This window comes from Schistocerca gregaria, chromosome 1 (genome assembly GCF_023897955.1).
Source record: "Schistocerca gregaria isolate iqSchGreg1 chromosome 1, iqSchGreg1.2, whole genome shotgun sequence".
NCBI classification, from domain to species: Eukaryota; Metazoa; Arthropoda; class Insecta; order Orthoptera; family Acrididae; genus Schistocerca; species Schistocerca gregaria.
The window spans coordinates 521,365,000-521,382,145 of NC_064920.1; the positions used below are offsets into that span (position 1 = coordinate 521,365,000).

Sequence of the window (17,146 nt, forward strand, 5' to 3'; positions counted from 1 at the left end):
TTACACATAGTGAAAGATCAGAAGAGGCGCTCCACGTAACCCACGCACTTCGAACGTGGTCAGGTGATTGGGTGTCACTTACGTCATACGACTGTACGCGAGGTTTCCACACTCCTACACATTCCTTGGTCCAATATCTCAGATGTGATAATGAAGTGGAAACCGGAAAGGACATGTACAGAACAAATGCCAGCAGGCCGACCTCGTCTGGCGACTGACGGAGGCTGCCGACAGTTGAAGAGCGTCGTAATGTGTAATAGGCAGACATCTATCCAGAACATCACACAGGAATTCCAGACTGCATCAAGATCCACTGCAAGTACTATGACAGTTAGGTGGGAGGTGAGAAAACATGGATTTCATAGTGGACCAGCTGCTCGTAAGCCACACATCATGCTGGTAAATGCCAAACGACGCCTTTCTTGGTGTAAGGAGCGTAAACATTGGATTATTGAACAGTGGAAAAACGTTGTGTGGAGTGACGAATCACGGTACACAATGTGGCGATCCGATGACAGGGTGTGGGTATGCCGAAAGGCTGGTGAACGTCATCTGCCAGCGTGTGTTGTGCCAACAGTAAAATTCGGAGTCGGTGGTGTAATGGTGTGGTCGTGTTTTTCAAGGAGGGGGCTTGCACCCCTTGTTGTTTTGCGTGGCAATATCACAGCACAGGCCTACATTGATGTTTTAAGCACCTTCTTGCTTCGCACTGTTGCAAGGCCTTTGGCGAAGTGGTTACAAGACAATAACATCCCTGTAATGGACTGGCCTGCTCAGAGTCCTGAACTAAATCCTGTAGAACACGTTGGGGATGTTTTGGAACGCCGACTTCGTGCCATGCCTCATCGATCGACATCGACACCTCTTCTCAGTGCAGCACTCCGTGAAGAATGGGCTGCCATTGCCCAAGAAATCTTCCAGCACCTGATTGGACGTATGCCTGCGAAAGTGGAAGCTGTCATCAAGGCTAAGGGTGAGCCAACACCATACTGAATTCCAGCATTACCCATTGAGGGCGCCACGAACTTGTAAGCCATTTTCAGCCAGATGTCCGGATACTTTTGATGACATAGCGTAGCTCGATGATACGGTATACGGGAAGAGAAGGTAAAAGAAATACACAGTGCGAAAAAGGAAATGATACTTTTATCCAAGGAAATAATTACGCTGAAACCACTGTGATTTATGATGGTTACCTGAACATTACAAAAGGCGGGAGATGGTTCATAACAAGTTCTGTGAGCACCACGAACAGAATTGCATGCTATTCAATGAGTTCCCATGCTGACGTCAAGATTGGTAAGGAGTTCTTGTCGTTCCATTCTTGCGTCTGCGCGGTTGACGTTGCTGGATGAATGGTAGTGCATATGAACGTGCTTTAATGTGTCTCCCCAACGCATCCCACATGTACTCGATGAGATGTAAGTCGGCGTAAGTCCGTTCGTCGAATGTGCTCTCCTTCCAAGAATTTCTGCACATGCGCTGTTCGTTACGGTGGCTCATTGCCATCCTTAAAATAGCAGTAATTGCCGATATTGCCATCCTTAAAATAGCAGTAATTGCCGAACGCACACCTGAAAGGGCGCGAATAGGGTAACAGTTCAGTGTCACAATAACGTTTCCCGGTGAGTGTACCGTGTTCAGGGATTTGTAAGTCGCTACGCCCATACAACTTTATGTCTCCTCACATCTTAACACGTGGACCTCCAAAGCGCTGGTGTTCGGCAACGTTCCTAGGTACATTAAGTATTCCCACCTCTCGCTAAATGAGGTTTCGTCCAGAATCACTATTCAGACGGAATCAGCTCTCATCCGAGAAGAGCATGCGGCCCCACTTTCCGCTGGTCCAGTATCGGTGCTCTTGGCACCATAGAAAAATGTGCCGCCAATGTGTGGGTGTCAACGCAGCACAACGTACTGCACATCGGGCAAAGAGACTGTCCCCAGGCAGTGAGAGACCCACTGTAGAGCTTGAGATTGCGAGCCTCGCAGTCCTGTTAAATGTGTTTGCATTTGCACCTGCTGTTTGAAGTGGGTCTCCTCTTGACTGTGGCGCAGTGCAGCGGTTAACGGCTGCAATGGTTGACCACGGACCAGCACCTGATCCCCTTCAGGCAGCAGGGCCTGTGGTTCGGAACGCTACCCGGCACTTCAGTGCTATGAGCGATCCTGGCTCCCACTTATCACACTTCATCCTTCTTCCACTTTGCCGATCAGTCTTTCCCGTGTGAAATCAGTTGTCTCCAGGCAATCAGGTAATGAAGACCACCACCACAATGCACCGTTATGCTGATAGCCTGACACTGTCATTTCCCGTTCCTTCAGCTCCCCGTGTTGGTGGGTCAGCCCCATTTGGCGCAGTAGTCACGCCGACCTCACGCCAATTTTCTGTGTTCGACTGAGGAGCATCCGGAAATATCCTAACGCACTTACATTTAATTCTACCGAGTAGTTAATATGTTACGTTACTTCATCTATCTCGCCCTTCAGTTTTGCAGAGCAGACCATCACGTATGTGGTCTTTTTCCCGCTCCATTTGCATGTGGAGAACAATCGGTTAAATAAATGTGACATCTTCTACTCTCAGCTAATTGTAATACAAGTAATTAGCATGAAATTTAAAACAAATCAATTAAGCTAGTGCTATTATGTTTACTTCCACATGCACATGTATGTGGCGGAGTGCACCATCATTATTCCACGCTACGCATATTCTCGTCGTGAAATGTGTGAAATGAGAGAAATTCGAAGTCCATTTCTGTGTAAAACGGTCACAACGCCCGTATAGTACTAGGGACGTAAACAGTAATGAAATCCTAAACTCAGATTGGAATGTATACCGCAGAGACAGGCTGGACAGTGGAGGGGGAGGAGTGTTTATAGCGATAAGAAGTGCAATAGTATCGAAGGAAATTGACGGAGATCCGAATTGTGAAATGATTTGGGTGAAGGTCACGGTTAAAGCATACTCAGACATGGTAATTGGATGTCTCTATAGGCCCGCGGGCTCAGCAGCTGTTGTGGCTGAGCACCTGAAGAATAATTTGGAAAATATTTCGTGTAGATTTCCCCACCATGTTATAGTTCTGGGTGGAGATTTTAATTTGCCGGATATAGACTGGGAGACTCAAACGTTCATAACGGCTGGCAGGGAAAAAGAACCCAGTGAAATTTTTTAAAGTGCTTTATCTGAAAACTACCTTGAGCAGTTAAACAGAGAACCGACTCGTGGCGATAACGTATTAGACCCTCAGGTGACAAACAGACCCGAACTATTTGAGTCAGTTAATGCAGAACAGGGAATCAGTGATCATAAAGCGTTTACTGCATCGATGATTTCAGCCGTAAATAGAAATATTAAAAAATGTAGGAAGATTTTTCTGTTTAGCAAAAGTGACAAAAAGCAGATGTCAGAGTACTTGATGGCTCAACACAAAAGTTTTGTCTTAAGTACAGATAGTGTTGAGGATCAGTGGACAAAGTTCAAAACCATCGTACAATATGCGTTAGATGAGTATGTGCCAAGCAAGATCGTAAGAGATGGAAAAGAGCCACCGTGGTACAACAACCAAGTTAGAAAACTTCTGCGGAAGCAAAGGGAACTTCACAGCAAACATAAACATAGCCAAAGCCTTGCAGACAAACAAAAATTACGCAAAGCGAAATGTAGTGTGAGGAGGGCTATGCTAGAGGCGTTCAATGAATTCGAAAGTAAAGTTCTATATACTGACTTGGCAGAAAATACTAAGAAATTTTGGTCCTATGTCAAAGCGGTAGGTGGATCAAAACAAAATGTCCAGACACTCTGTGACCAAAATGGTACTGAAACAGAGGATGACAGACTAAAGGCTGAAATACTAAATGTCTTCTTCCAATGCTGTTTCACAGAGGAAGACTGCACTGTACCTCCTTCTTTAGATTGTCGCACAGATGACAAAATGGTAGATATCGAAATAGACGACAGAGGGATAGAGAAACAATTAAAATCGCTCAAAAGAGGAAAGGCCGCTGGACCTGATAGGATACCAGTTCGATTTTACACAGAGTACGCGATGGAACTTGCCCCCCTTCTTACAGCGGTGTACCGTAGGTCTCTAGAAGAGTGAAGCGTTCCAAAGGATTGGAAAAGGGCACAGGTCATCCCTATTTTCAAGAAGGGACGTCGAACAAATGTGCAGAACTATAGACCTATATCTCTAACGTCGATCAGTTGTAGAATTTTGGAACACGTATTATGTTCGAGTATAATGACTTCTCTGGAGACTAGAAATCTACTCTGTAGGAATCAGCATGGATTTCGAAAAAGACGGTCGTGTGAAAACCAGCTCGCGCTATTCGTCCACGAGACTCAGAGGGCCATAGACATGGGTTCACAGGTAGATGCCGTGTTTCTTGACTTCCGCAGGGCGTTTGACACAGTTCCCCACACTCGTTTAATGAACAAAGTAAGAGTATATGGACTATCAGACCAATTGTGTGATTGGATTGAGGAGTTCCTAGATAACAGAACGCAGCATGTCATTCTCAATGGAGAGAAGTCTTCCGAAGTAAGAGTGATTTCAGGTGTGCCGCAGGGGAGTGTCATAGGACCGTTGCTATTCACAATATACATAAATGACCTGGTGGATGACATCGGAAGCTCACTGAAGCTTTTTGCAGATGATTCTGTGGTGTATCGAGAGGTTGCAACAATGAAAAATTGTACTGAAATGCAGGAGGATCTGCAGCGAATTGACGCATGGTGCAGGGAATGGCAATTTAATCTCAATGTAGACAAAAGTAATGTGCTGCGAATACATAGAAAGATAGATTCCTTATCATTTAGCTACAAAATAACAGGTCAGCAACTGGAAGCAGTTAATTCCATAAATTATTTGGGAGTACACATTAGGAGTGATTTAAAATGGAATGATCATATAAAGTTGATTGTCGGTAAAGCAGATGCCAGACTGAGATTCATTGGAAGAATCCTAAGGAAATGCAATCCGAAAACAAAGGAAGTAGGTTACAGTACGCTTGTTCGCCCACTGCTTAAATACTGCTCAGCAGTGTGGGATCCGTACCAGACAGGGTTGATAGAAGAGATAGAGAAGATCCAACGGAGAGCAGCGCGCTTCGTTACAGGATCATTTGGTAATCGCGAAAGCGTTACGGAGATGATAGATAAACTCCAGTGGAACATTCTGCAGGAGAGACGCTCAGTAGCTCGGTACGGGCTTTTGTTAAAGTTTCGAGAACATACCTTCACCGAAGAGTCAAGCAGTATATTGCTCCCTCCTACGTATATCTCGCGAAGAGACCATGAGGATAAAATCAGAGACATTAGAGCCCACACAGAAGCATACCGACAATCCTTCATTCTACGAACAATACGAGACTGGAATAGAAGGGAGAACCGATAGAGGTACTAAGGGTACCCTCCGCCACACAGCGTCAGGTGACTTGCGGAGTATGGATGTAGATGTAGATGTAGATCTGATTTGTATTCTGGTCATTAAGCATGACTGCTGTATCCTAAAGACACAGTGCGTCCACACTGGACTCTCATTCGGGAGGATAACTGTTCAAACCTGCGTCCGGCCATCCTGATTCAGGTTTTCCATGATTCCGCTAAATCGCTTCAGACAAATTCCTGGATGATTGATTTGAAGGGCCACAACCGACTTCTTTCCCAGTCCTCCCCAAATCGATGGCGTCACTCTTCGGTCCCCTCCCCCAAATCCATCAACCAACCAACCAACACTGCACCTCCTGCGGTACAGTCGTGTCGGCAGGGTTGCCTGCTCGACAGAGTAACCACAGCATAGCTCCGATCAGGTTCGCGGGTGGCACCAAGCCTGCTAGCGGGTACCGAGGGTGCTGCACTACTTTACAACGCCAGTCACGTTCACTGAATTACAGCCGTACAGTATCCTTCCACTTGTTGGGTATTTTGGGGGCAGCAGCAGATCTTAGAGGTATCAGCGAGTTATTACCGTTAGCTCTACACTGGTCTAGTAATGTGTCCGTCCTCAACGACGCTCCTTAGGCCAGCTCCCCTCGAATGGACTTGGAATGTAGATCGAGTAAACTGTTTTGTGTAGCATTATGCCACCAAGTGATAAGTAGTGCTCATGCCTGTTTCACGTCCATACTTTTCATAAGAGAACTGTGTTTACTGCATGTGCAGTAAATATTGTATGTATGTGTGTGTGTGTGTGTGTGTGTGTGTGTGTGTGTGTGTGTGTGTGTGTGTGTGTTAAACCGGGGACCCAGCCGTAGCCATCAGTGGTTCTCAACAGGCCACAGCAGTCAACCCATCCCACCGTCGCACACCGAACACAAGGTTATTGTGCGGTTCGGCCCCCAGTAGAACCCCCACCCCCACCAGACGAATGTATCCCCAAATGTTTCCGTGGTAAAGTAACTATGGTGTACGCATACGTGGAGACTGTGTTTGTGCAACTGAAGCGGAGTAAGGGGAACCAGCCCGCATTCGCCGGGGTAGATGGGAAACCGCCTTAAAAACCATCTGGCACACCGGACTTCGACACTAATCCGCCGGGCGGATCCGGAAGCAGCGCATTAGACCACGCGGCTAGCCGGGTTGGCGCAATAAATATTGTTACTTACATTTCTGTCACTCCTTAGTTGTGTAACTACCTTAACAAACTGAGACAATTACTTTTGCATGCATATAGCTCAGCGTAACGACAATCAGAGCAATGATATGCAAAGGGTAGTCATAAAGTTGCAATTATCATCTCGAAAAATAAGGTTGCTTAATTTTTTTGTTTGTTTTGCAGGTACATGTGTCGTAACTACCCCTTGTATATAGGACTGAAATTGTCTGTAGCATTTTTTCTTTAATCCACTATTGGCAAGATTCCATGCTAACGAATTCCTAGTCAGTGTTTCGTCTGAAAGATAACATTATTGTACATTAGTTTCCGAGGGATGGATAAAAATATCCCTTTGTTTTTCTTTCATTACTGCTCAGTATTGTCTATGAAGCCAGTTTCAAATCGCAAGTTCCATGCGTTTATACCATTGTGTGGTACAACAAGTGCTTGGATTCAAAAAATTGTACATATATTTTGATGAGCTACGCTACACAAACATTAGAAAATAGCTTCACCGCCGAAACTACTCCGTAACTGAGAACGAAATAAAAAGGTATTTAAGACATTCAACGGCGGCCAGTAAGGGTAGAATATTATCGTTCAGACAGTTTGTGGCGGCTGCGAACCCTGTTGTAACCAAAGTATTGAAACAACTGTTTTGTTAGAGGCCATCTGCGCAAATGGACTATACCTTTCCTGTGACTCTCAGGCTACAAGTCTTTCCTCCAGCAAGGTTCATGTGGTTTTGTCATAAGTCTCTTCTAGCAGCAGCCGATTCTCTCCAACTGGTCGGCAATGGTGTGATTGAAGGAAATATAGCTTCTTTCTGTCTATTTACGCATATGACATAGCGTCTGATTTGGAGGTCAGCTTCCAGTCTTTGAGACAACGGTATTCACATGATGCTTTCCCTGTATTTTCGAATGATGCTACGTGTCTGTATACAACCGCGCCGTTGAGGAATACTGCACCTAGTATAGTCTCGCTGTCTTAAATCTTCTGCGTCAGGTGATGGGAATGGTGAGAGCTGGACTAAACACCGTCGGCCTTTTTTAGTCTGGACCCTTTTTCCAGAGGAATTGTCTTCGTAATAAATCAATTCTCTTGGGTTAAATTTTACCCTGCTTTTTCAGTCTCATATCTCATTCTCATTTTCCTTCCAGTATGTCGTCTCTGATTTTCCCGAAGGTGACTAGAGGTTAACATTAAACTATCGATTCCCGTGGTGTTCTCTAGACGCAGAAAATCTTTCTCATCACTGTGAAATCTGCGAGATGCAACAAGCAGTAGTACATAATAGTAGTCTAGGCAGTAGATCTAGTAACCTCTAGCTACGACTTGACGTTGACGATGCGAATACAGTGTACTGAAAATTCCGCTTGTCATTACGACGAGTTGTAAAATTCACTCGCTGAAAGAACTACTTCCACAACATTCGTCTACATCAATCACCACTTGTTTTCGGAACGATAAATTGTACAAAAAAGTAAGACGATTATTTCCTTAATTGTTTTGAGTGGAAATTGTCTTTCTTATTCACTAAGTGGGCGAATTTAAATAAGACTGTCCAGCCATGTGTCCACTCACTAATCTGAAGTTCTCAGTAATCTTTTATTTTCCTCGATTTATGAAAACCACTGTATGTCACAGAATTATAACCGGAAAAGAAGACAGTAGAGGCGTTTTAGAAGTGGTTTTAAAAATGCGTGCTGAAAATTAAGTGGAATGATAAAGTAAGGTTGAGGAGGTTCTGAGCAGAAGCAGCGAGGAAACGAGTGTGTGTTTAACAATGACACGAAGAGCTGGTAGGATGATATTGCAACTGTAACATACCTTTAATGTATGTATAAAGTGTGGCAGTGGCACATGTAAAGGACGGTTACCATTCTGTCCGCGCTCTTATTGCTGGAGTGGAGACATATGGCCGACGTTATTCATATGAAGACGAGAGGCAATGTGCAGATTTATTTTCGTTTACTGCCAGACACGAAAAGAAATTAGTAAATTGCCCTAGTTCGTTCTCATAGAGTTCGCAAAATTTTTTTTTAGCTCCCTACGTTAATTCTTAAAGTGTTCGCAATGCTGACTTTCTCAAGCTTTTTAGTTCCAGGTTCAGTGAGTGAGACAGTTGCAAACTGTAACACCAGAACCCCATCCTGAATCCCTGCCTGAGAGGATGTAACTGGTTTGTGAGATGAGAACCACGAGGAGAGAAGAAATGGTGGCGGGATGCGTCGAGCCAGTCAGGAGACTGATTATGTATAATAAACTCACCTCACCGCCCCCCCCCCCCCCTTCTCCGCCCTCCCGCCAGAAAATAGGATGAAGTGCTGGTACATTTACTGACACTTGAAGTTTTTTTTTTATCGGAGATACGTTCCCCTTTTGCCTTCCTACTTCTTTTTGAAGTACCAGTCGGCTTTCAGCGATTCAAGTCCCGGTGAGAGAGGCGGGCGCGGTGGGGCCCGGTAATCAAACTCGTCAGGCGGCGGGCTCTGTCGCCCCTGGAGACGCGCACAGTAGGCGGCGGGCAAATAAACGCCGCGAGCGCCCCCGAAGTGTCGCGCTCCCAGCGGACGGGCTGAGAGCTTTGCCGTGTCGTTGACGTCACCAGCAATAGGCCGCTGAGTTCCCTGGCGGGTAGCGCCCAACCCCCCTGCCTGTGGAATAACCTTGCTCCGCTGCCCTAACCGTGTTCACACGAACCGCGTCTCAGGCCCGACTTTTGTTGCAGCGTTCCAGCTATGAGGCCCGAATAGGAACAGATTTCAACTCAACAGTTTGATAAATCGTGTATTTCACATGTGCCAGCTCGCCATCTCCCTTGTCCACACGATAATCTGAGCTTACTAAGTAGGGCATTAGTCTTTAAACGTAACTGTGTTTTATTGTGGTTTTTGCCATTAATAACACCCGATGAAACTGTCCAGAGATGTGTTGCCACATTATTCGTTTAATTGCAGCGCACTTCCGAACCTCTATGCTGCCTCAAAGTGCAAGGAAAAATTACGGTTAGTGATCTTGGATTGAATAAGGAACGGGGAACAAATAGCTACCGATTTCGATTAATGACTCTCTCATTCCCCGCGACCTTGTAATGATAAGCATACCGGCTAAAGTATTGGTCATCTTTAAAGATCGCACTGGTCGCTTTGGAGGGCTGTAGATATTTTAACGCTGGCCCCAGCCGGTCGCAAGACACATCACCGCTGACGTACGTCGTAGTAGTGAAGTGGTCAATCGGTTGCATAAAATCAGTGCAGTAATACAGGTCGATGTGGAGATGTTACGGAAATCCAGGAAGCAGCTGTCGTGTATCGACATGGCCATCACCACTCCGTAAATGAACTTGCCGATTTCTAAGCCTACATACATCCTGCACTGCCCAACGTGCCTACAAGGAACGGTGTACCTCTCGCAGGCATGCAACACTCATTACGAACAGTGATCGTAAAAATATACTAACAGACAGAGACGATTGTCACGCCTTGTCAACTCCATGTCTTCAATAGGTCAAACAACAAAAACAGGGCAGTGGCTGACTTGAGGACTGTAGTGTGCTTTGACGAGTCGCAATTTTTGCCTCTTTGCAAATGATGAACGGCGTTGAGTGCTCCTGCGTTTAACCCGCATTACGTGGAGCGTGTAGTTGGAAAAAAAAGTTTAAAACTTTTATGGCTCTGAGCACTATGGGACTGGTCATCAGTCCCCTAGGACTTAGAACTACTTTAACCTAACTAACCTAAGGACATCACGCAACACTTCGCGAGGGACAGACAGCTGTGAATACTCAACTGGTGCACGTCATAAACACGATGCGTAATGAAATGAACCCGCACCACTGAGCACGTAATTGTGTGTAGTGTAAAAGTACCCCGAGTGGCCATTGATGTTTAAAGAACAAAAAGTAAAGCGGTAAAAGTTGGTAATTGTATACAGAGTTGTGCTGTGAAGGCTAAGGCATTCCTGCCTTATTCAAGTTTACGACTGAATGGAAGCAGTATTGGTCACTTTAATCTCATTACAGAAAAAGTTAGGGCACATATGTTTACATCACGGTTTTGTTTTTAGATGAAACACATACTCGTAAACAGATATGAAGATCTTTGAGCTTCAAGGACCGTAAACCGCCAAGTTTCTGATTGCGCGTACGAAGCATTAAATTGAAAGTAAATTACACGAAAGAAAAACGGTATGCTGGATACAGCTTTAAGACGTACAATATAGTTTCCATGACTCAGAAAGTGAATATAAATCAGTCCTGTTTTTGTGTGTTTTTCTACATCTGCATACATACTTCACGAGCTACAGTATAGTGAGTGGTGGAGTGTACCTTGTACCAGTACTGCTCATTTCCTTTCCTGTCCCACTCGCAGATACAGCTACCGAAAAACGACTTTCTACACCTCCATAAGATCCCTAATTTCTCTTTCTTCGTGGAATTTACGTGAAATGTACCATGATAGCAGTAGAATCGTTCTGCAGTCAGCTGCAAATGCCGGTCCTCTAAATTTTCTGAACAGTGTTCTTCGAAAAGTCGTCATCTTCTGTCCTAGCCGGCCGGAGTGGCCGTGCCGTTCTAGGCGCTACAGTCTGGAACTGGGCGACCGCTACGGTCGCAGGTTCGAATCCTGCCTCGGGCATGGATGTGTCTGATGTCCTTAGGTTAGTTAGGTTTCATTAGTTCTAAGTTCTAGGCGACTGATGACCTCAGAAATTAAGTCGCATAGTGCTCAGAGACATTTTTTTTTTCTTCTGTCCTAGGATTCTCATTTGAGCTCACGTAGCATCTCTGTAGCAGTCGCGTGATAATATTATCTACCGGTAACAAATTTAGCGGCACGCTTCTGAATTGCTTAGATATCTGCCTTTAATGCGACCTGGTGGGAACCTCAATCACTGGAGCAGTACTCAAGTGTTGTATACGCTGTCTCCTTTGTAGATGAGCTACACTTTTCTAAAACTCTCCTAATATACCGAAGTCGACCTCCGCGTTCCCAAATACCGCTGCTCACCCTGTCCGTCGGATCATTTATGTATATAGAAAACAAAGCGGTCCCATCACACTTCCCTGGGACATCACTGACGGTACCCTAGTCTCTGATGAACACTTGCCGTCGAGGGTAACGTACTGGGTTCTGTTACTTAAGGAGTCTTGAAGCCACTCACATATCTGACAACGTATCGCGTTTACCTGTACCATCGATAACAGTCTGCTGTGGGGCACCATCTCAAGTGCTTTTCGAAAATCTAGGAATATGAAATCTACCTGTTGCCCGTCATCCATTTGTACTTCCAGGTACTTTACAGAACCACTGAAGCGACAAGTAAATAAAGTATTTGCGTATATGTTTTTAATAAAGGTATTCTCTCTTTTTGCATGCTGCTGTATACATCTTTATTATTCTGTATGACATCTTACATTTGAAATAATCTCTACAGTCGTTCTAACATGTCACACCATTTTAAGTTTATAAGCAGCATTGTTCATCTAGCTGTGAAAGTTTACATCTTGGTGAACAGATGCCCTGCGTCGAGCTTGTCCTGAGCCTTCATCTGTCTCATTCTCAATCAGTACAGTTCGGGTCGGTAGTGTTATTTCGCTGTCAGTCTTTGCCAACAAGCTGTAATCCATTGAAACAGAACGGAATCGTTTCCTAGTGGGAAGAACGTTACTCAGATGCTCAGTGAGTCCTGTGGCAGACTCTACAAGAGTGGCGTTGTGCCTCACGGAGTGGTTTACCGTTGAAATTTCGCGAGCCGATTTGTCAAGAAGAATACGCTAACATAGTCCAGGGGAATGATGGCAGCATGAGAAAACTAGAGAAACTGGATATCTTACAGCTTGACATGCAGTAAGTTTTCCCACCTGCCCTTCTTGCAAGGGACGGAAAAAGGGAAACACAAATATGGTGGTATGAAAAGTATCCTCCGCCACACACCGTAAGTTGGCTTACGGAGTAATAGATGTAGAACTGATACGTATATCCCTGAAATATGAACAGTTATGACAGAAACAGTCTGAAAAGCTTGTAAGGATATTGCAGGGAGGTTGTGCTGATAAGTAAATGATAAAAAAATTCGAGACATCGCGTCGTTCCCAAGTTATTTAACATTGAAGTTAGACTATCAGATAGTGGCGTGCGCAAATTCAAGTTTACTGCCAGACGCAGTGTCGCCAAACTCGTTCTTCATTTGGCTGCTCCAAACCGAAAAAACGTAGCTTCTGCTAACCTAGCTTCATGGCACATTTTAAACTGGTAATCAGTATTGTTGAATAATTGGTAGCGCACTGATCCAAAAACGTGTGTGCATTACCACATTTTAGTGCGTCAAGGTGCTTGAATTTGCGCCCGCAACGACCTGATTGGCTAACTTCAATGCTAAATGACAGGGAAACGGCGCTAGGTATCGAATTTTTTCTTAACAAATATTTCTCAGCACAACTTAAAAGCTTTGCACACTGTTTACTAACTTGTATACCAGCTTTTATGCTTCTCTGCCTCGTGATGACTGGGTGTTGTGTGCTGTCCTTAGGTTAGTTAGGTTTAAGTAGTTCTAAGTTCTAGGGGACTGATGACCATAGATGTTAAGTCCCATAGTGCTCAGAGCCGCCAGCTTCTATGAGAGACACTAAATAAGAGTCCCATTTGTCTTGCGGGAGCAATGCATGAGGAAGGCCAAAACAGGCAAAGGCCCTATGGCTCAACGTCACAGTGCAAGTCGTTGAAATGGGTGCCGCTTCAGGAATATGCGTGCCTCGCGGGGAACCGCCCCCCCCCCCCCCCCCCCACTTTATCGTCAGTGTGTTGGTTGGTGGTGCTTCCTCTGCTCCCAACGGTCCGTCCCACTCTTTTTGAGCTAAAAGGCAAGTAATAGTGCTTAACCTGTACTTAAATTTAGGCTTTTACTTATTCTGAGGGATATCGCTCTTTTCTTTTTTTGTACTTTTTTCGTGTCACCAGAATATACGAGAGTAAATGTATTTCGTTATACCAAATCTATTTGCTAACGCGAATTCTTTACAGACGAATGAAAAAACTGGTAGATGCGGACCTCGGGGAGGATCAGTTTGGATTCCGTAGGAATGTTGGAACACGTGAGGCAATACTGACCTTACGACTTATCTTAGAAGAAAGATTAAGAAAAGGCAAACCTACGTTTCTAGCATTTGTAGACTTAGAGAAAGCTTTTGACAATGTTGATTGGAATACTCTCTTTCAAATTCTGAAGGTGGCAGGGGTAAAATACAGGGAGCGAAAGGCTATTTACAATTTGTACAGAAACCAGATGGCAGTCATAAGAGTCGAGTGGCATGAAAGGGAAGCAGTGGTTGGGAAAGGAGTGAGACAGGGTTGTAGCCTCTCCCCGATGTTATTCAATCTGTATATTGAGCAAGCAGTAAAGGAAACAAAAGAAAAATTTGGAGTAGGTATTAAAATTCATGGAGAAGAAATAAAAACTTTGAGGTTCGCCGATGACATTGTAATTCTGTCAGAGACGGGAAAGGACTTGGAAGAGCAGTTGAACGGAATGGACAATGTCTTGAAAAGAGGATATAAGATGAACATCAACAAAAGCAAAACGAGGATAATGGAATGTAGTCAAATTAAATCGGGTGATGCTGAGGGAATTATATTAGGAAATGACACACTTAAAGTAGTAAAGGAGTTTTGCTGTTTAGGGAGTAAAATAACTGATGATGGTCGAAGTAGAGAGGATATAAAATGTAGACTGGCAATGGCAAGGAAATCGTTTCTGAAGAAGAAAAATTTGTTAACATCGAGTATAGATTTAAGTGTCAAGAAGTCGTTTCTGAAAGTATTTGTATGGAGTGTAGCCTTGTATTGAAGTGAAACATGGACGATAAATAGTTTGGACAAGAAGAGAATAGAAGCTCTTTCGAAATGTGGTGCTACAGAAGAATGCTGAAGATTAGATGGGTAGATCACGTAACTAATGAGGAGGTATTGAATAGGATTGGGGAGAAGAGAAGTTTGTGGCACAACTTGACTAGAAGAAGGGATCGGTTGGTAGGACATGTTTTGTGGTATCAAGGGATCACAAATTTAGCATTGGAGGGCAGCGTGGAGGGTAAAAATCGTAGAGGGAGACCAAGAGATGAATACACTAAGCAGATTCAGAAGGATGTAGGTTGCAGTAGGTACTGGGAGATGAAGCACCTTGCACAGGATAGAGTAGCGTGGAGAGCTGCATTAAACCAGTCTCAGGACTGAAGACAACAACAACAAATGTATTTGGTTATACCAATGATGGATATCGCTCTTTTCTTTTTTTGACCTTTTTTCGTATCACCAGAATATACGAGAGTAAATGTGTTTGGTTATTCCAAATGTATTTGGTTATTCCAAATGTATTTGGTTATACCAATACAATTTGTGCAGAAACGAAGATTCCTTGTATTCCCTTTCCCTCCGCGTAATGTGTGATGCAAGGAGTCTCATCGTACATCATCTTCTTAAGCGCGTTGTCTCTCCCGAAGTAAGGGTATAGTGTTCCTCCGTTTGTAGAGAAGTGCGTCCGTCAGCACAGCGGAAATTGAGGCCTCGAGCTGTGACAGCGTATCGATTTTGTAACAGCAGCGCTATAGACGGAGCGGAGACAGGTCACGTGAGTAGCTGGCGAGTTGATTGCAGTTTTTCCACGGCATCCGGCTGTATAGTGCACCTGCAGCGCACTGCCCGACGATCATTTCCGAATTGCCACCTGTTCGCCGCTGTAATTGTTGTGCTTTATTACGTCGGTAGCAATTGCACTTCCCTGCCCGCCTCTGCATGTTTCTTTCGTTCTCTACTTTTTTTATTGCTGCGTTGTGTTCGCTCGTGTTTGCCACAGCAAGCGGCACAGCCGTGCGGGCTTACGCCAGTCACCTCCACCTGCCTTTTACCCTTCCTCCGCACTTACAAGCCTACAGCTGTATTTTCTGATGAAAGTACGTCACCTCTCAACAGCTTTTCGCCACTCTCATTCGTAGGCAAGGAGTAAATTTATCGATGCTACCTAGAGGTAACCTAACCTAAAATAATCTAATCTGACCTAACCTATTTACCAATTATTCTTCTTTCTGTCGTGCTGGTAGCTGTTTCAAATAAAGTAAAAATCAAGTGTAAACTTCAACTGTTCAGTAGTACTGTTCGCACAACTTTCAAAAGAAGACGTACTGCGTATGTATAGCTCGAATGAATGATGTTTAATGATATCTATTTTTTTTAAAATTCTTTACTGAGGCGAAGTTATCGCGTTGTCCTCGTATCGCTCCTCCTGTAGTCAGCTCTCCAATAAGGTCATCCGTACATTTGCTTCCAGACGCACCAGTACTCTTGTTCGTGTACGAACAATGATACGTTTCCGGTACCCATCATGGAAAAAACATCTGACACCTTCCTTAGCCGGCCGGTGTGACCGATCGGTTCTAGGCGCTTCAGTCTGGAACCGCGTGACCACTACGGTTGCAGGTTCGAATCCTGCCTCGGGCATGGATCTGTGTGATGTCCTTAGGTTATTTAGGTTTAATTAGTTCTAAGTTCTAGGTGACTTATGACCTCAGAAGCTAAGTCGCATAGTGCTCAGAGCCATTTGAACCATTTTTGTGCATACTCTGCTGCACTCTGTATACCCCTTAGAGGCACTATTCACTTTCAGCTACAATTAGCCTGATGGGACGGTTACAGCCAAGTACGTCCGAAAGAAGAAGAAAAGGACAAAATGTTCAGTTTTGCCTCTTAATACTAAAACCTATTGCGTTTTGAGTATTTTCGTTCTTCCACATTCTGGAATCAGTCTTTCACCTAAGACCTTGTAAAAACTATTCAAATCTAAACAGCTGGTTCCAAACCAGAACTCGCTTTTCCTATACAAATTGCTTGTAAAATGTAGGTTTTCCTACTATTTGTATTGCTCTTACCGTGCTAAATTTTCTTTTAGTGGCACGGAGTCAATCTACGACAAGATACATTTAAAGCTGCTTTGGATTAAAAGCTATTCACAATATCCAATGTCTCGAGATGAAACAGCGATCTTCCGAATCCCAAGTCCACGAGACACATTGTAAACAAAGTTCCAAGTCACTGCGAGGTGACCATAGCAAGTGTAATGTAGTGGCTCTCACGGTAACGTAAGTTTAGAAATAACACACTCCAAAATTTAGTGGCTCAGACGGACTTGTCCTTAAGACCTGGAATTCATATAATTACTTTCTACCGATTTTCACTGCCAATCAATACACGGAAAGCAGCAACGTCTACTGCAGCCGATCTACACGAAGAGTGGGTGTAAGTCCACAAGCTATAGGTACGTAATATGCAGCATAACTGTCTTCAAGGATGAGGCCTGACGCTCGGTCTGAGGCGCCTTGTCACGGTTCGTGCGGCTCACCCCGTCGGAGGTTCGAGTTCTCCCTCGGGAGTGGGAATGTGTGTTGTCCATAGCATAAGTTAGTTTCATACTGATTATGTAGTATGTAGGATCAGGGACCGATGATCTCAGCAGTTGATCTCATAAGACGTTACCACAAATTTCCGATT

The 17,146-nt window shown here is 44.4% G+C and overlaps 1 protein-coding gene across 29 annotated transcripts in view; it reads left to right on the forward strand.

Annotated features, from left to right (window-relative positions):
• Positions 1 to 17,146, forward strand: part of LOC126354726 (calcium/calmodulin-dependent protein kinase type II alpha chain) — a 976,610-nt gene that overhangs the window by 439,736 nt on the left and 519,728 nt on the right. The window lies entirely within an intron of this gene.